Source organism: Corvus brachyrhynchos, unplaced genomic scaffold (genome assembly GCF_000691975.1).
Source record: "Corvus brachyrhynchos isolate BGI_N302 unplaced genomic scaffold, ASM69197v1 scaffold58, whole genome shotgun sequence".
NCBI lineage: Eukaryota > Metazoa > Chordata > Aves > Passeriformes > Corvidae > Corvus > Corvus brachyrhynchos.
The window spans coordinates 1,639,391-1,642,623 of record NW_008239539.1 but is presented as its reverse complement, the minus strand read 5'-3'; the positions used below and the strand labels follow the sequence as shown (position 1 = coordinate 1,642,623).

At 58.0% G+C, this 3,233-nt stretch overlaps 1 protein-coding gene across 5 annotated transcripts in view; it reads left to right on the top strand.

Annotated features, from left to right (window-relative positions):
- Positions 1-3,233, top strand: part of CCDC78 (coiled-coil domain containing 78) — a 15,512-nt gene that overhangs the window by 1,895 nt on the left and 10,384 nt on the right. The gene's annotated exons all lie outside the window — the stretch shown is intronic.

Here is a 3,233-nt window from a genome sequence, read left to right as displayed (position 1 = left end):
CACCCTGTGCCAGGGCCTGCCCACCCTCCCAGGGAACAATTCCTTCCCAATATCCCATCCAGCCCTGCCCTCTGGCACTGGGAAGCCATTCTCTGTGTCCTGTCCCTCCATGCCTTGTCCCCAGTCCCTCTCCAGCTCTCCTGGAGCCCCTTTAGGCCCTGCAAGGGGCTCTGAGGTGTCCCTGGAGCCTTCCCTCCTCCAGGTGAGCACCCCCAGCTCTCCCAGCCGGGCTCCAGAGCAGAGGGGCTCCAGCCCTTGGGGCATCTCTGTGGCCTCCCCTGGGCTCTCTCCAGCAGCTCCACGTCCCTCTGCTGTTGGATCCCAGGGCTGGGGCAGCTCTGCAGGTGGGGTCTCACCTGAGGGGGCAGAGGGGCAGAATCCCCCCCTCCCCTGCTGCCCACGCTGGGGGTCAGCCCAGGGCATGGGGGGGTTTCAGGGTCCCAGCACACACGACCAGGACATGTCCAACCCGGAGCCTCTGAGCTGTGACACGGCACAGCCCGGCCATGGGACTGTCTCCAAGGATTTAATGTAACAGAGCCTCCTTCTCACAGGGTGTGCAGGACCTGCACTCGCAGCGGGGACAGAGCCGGGACAGGGCTGGGGACAGAGCCAGGACAGGGCTGGGATAGAGCCGGGACAGGGCTGGGACAGAGCTGGGACAGGGCTGGGACAGGGATGGGACAGGGCTGGGACAGGGCTGGGGACAGAGCTGGGACAGTGCTGGGACAGTGCTGGGACAGGGCTGTGCCCTCGCTGACCCGCTGCTCGCCCGCCGGCGCGTTTTGTTTCCCTGTTTTTCTGCTTGGCTTGCGCAGCCCGCACGTGAATGGATTGGAGCCGTTCTCATTTCGGGCGGCGGCGGGAAGGGGCCCGGCAGCTTTCAGGTCGGCAAGTTTATAAAAACACCGAATTCAAGCAAGTTTCTGATGGTTCCTTAAGAGACAGACTGACTGCTAACTTAGCAATGATTAACCAGAGGCTTTCGGACCCAGATTTGTGTAGTTCTTTGGCTACTTCAATAGCCCTTCCTCTGTCCCCTCCCTCTCCCCCTCCCGCTTCTCCTTTTTGAATTGGATGGAGTGAGTGACACCCTCCTGCCTGCCTCCCTCCCTCCCTCCCCCAGCAGATAGTTTTGCTGCCTCAGCTCAGTGACCTGGTTTTCCATGCCGAGCTGTGCTGGGAAGACGCGGAGCTGCTGCTTTGGTCCAGTGTGTCTGGATGGTCTCTGGCAGAGCAGGACACAGGATAATGATCATCCGTGAGTTAGTGAGCCTTGTGGAGAGCTCATTTGTCTCCCAGAAGCTGAGAAATGGGAATTTCTTACAAGAATGCGACCTCAGCTCTTGCAGGGGGGTGATCCCACCCCGTGATCCCGCTGGAGCACGAGGCAGAGCCGCTCTGCTCCCGGTTCTGCCAGGCTCAGGGAGGAATAGTTCAGCCATCAGCACTCTCAGCTGCTTCTTGTCCCCAAGGGGGTGCAATATGTCTGTCAAAAATTGGATTTTCAGGCAGCTGACGTCTCTAAATGATGGGTTTAGCAGGTTTTAGTGGTAATAACACACTGCTTTCACATGGATCCTGGAATGTTTCGGAGAGTCAAAGCACGTGGATTCAGTTTTGTGCCTATCTGGGCATCCTGAAGAAACACAGAGTCATGGAATGCTCTGGGTTGGAAGAGGACTTCAAAGCCCATCTCATTCCACCCCCCAGCCATGGGACACCTTCCCCCAGACAAGGTTGCTCCAAGAAGTGGTGAAGCGGGTCCAGAAGCCAGGGGTGAATTCCTTGGATGTCCTCCATATGCCGAGGAATTTACCCCAGCTTCTTGGCTCCGACTCCCAAAAATCCCTGCCTGAAGCCAGAGAGGCTCCGACTTGGCAGCCTGGGACTTGTCGCGACATGGGCCTCTTGCTCATTATTTTCCCAGTGTGGACTTTCCCAAAGGAAATGGGAAAAGCAGCCTGCGGTTCTGCCCCCTCCCCTTCCCCGGCGCTCTTCTGGGGGAGACAATGAACCTTTTACACATTCCCAATTACAAGTGCTACTTGTGACCTTGCCAATATGTTGTCATGGCTGCTTGGCTCAGGAGCAGCTCGGCGAGCTCATTCACGGCCCCTTGTCCGGGGAACAGTCGGAGCCTCTGAATTGTCGCGGCTCCATTGTCCGCGGGATTCACACATCGCGCTGGGTCTGTCCGGCCGCAGGAGCCGGCCTTGCCCAGCCCTTGGGAAGCGCCTCGCAGGAGATGCCAGGCAGGCACTCGGAGCCTGTTTTCTGGCTCGCTGTAAATTCTTCCTTTTCAAGGCTCTGACCTCTCCTCGCTCTCCGTTTCCTTCTCCTTTTGTCCCCCTGGCTCGCGCCGGCTGCGGCGGCAGCCCCGGAGGGGACCCGAACGCGCTCTGGGTTCCACGCCGGGGTTTTCCCTGGAGCTACGCCAGGCTCGGCAGCTCAGGAAAGGCAGCGAAGCCCAACTCCAACCGGGGGTTGCCTCTTTTTTTGTTTTTTGTTTTTTTGGCCAAACCGGTCCTTGTGACCCCTGTGATCAAATCGTCAGGGCTGACAGCTGCAGATGGATCGCTGCGGGCCGGGGAACGAGCGGGCTGTCTCTGCGGGGCTGTCAGGTTTCACAGCTGTATATCTCACCTCTTTGTCATCCTCCTTTCTCCTCGCTCTCCCCCAGCCCACCCCGTGCTATCTTTTGATAAGCTATTCTCTCCACGGATGACTCAGATGACCTCTGCCTCCCATCCTCCCGATTCACTGCCATGGTAACAATTACTCAAGCTTGTCCCCAGTCATAAACCCCATCAAAGCTTTGTTATCTACACAGAAACCCTCCTGGGAGACAAGAATTCCCTCAGTGCTCCTTCCAGATCACCTGTAACAGAGCTTTTCTCATTCAGATCCTCTTCATCTTTTGGAAATGTGTCACTTCACACCAGCGCTGCTTTGAATCTCGCTGCCTACACGGGGCTGTGGGCTGGCTGCTGCTGGGGGGATGCATTCCAAGCCAACTGAGATTATGTCATCCCAGAGGGATGGATGGATGGATGGATGGATGGATGGATGGATGGATGGATGGATGGAGGGAGGGATGAAGGAGGGATGGAGGGATGGATGGAGGGATGGAGGAGGGATGGAGGGAGGGAGGGAGGGATGGAGGAGGGATGGAGGGATGGATGGAGGGATGGAGGGATGGAGGGATGGATGGAGGGAGGGATGGATGGATG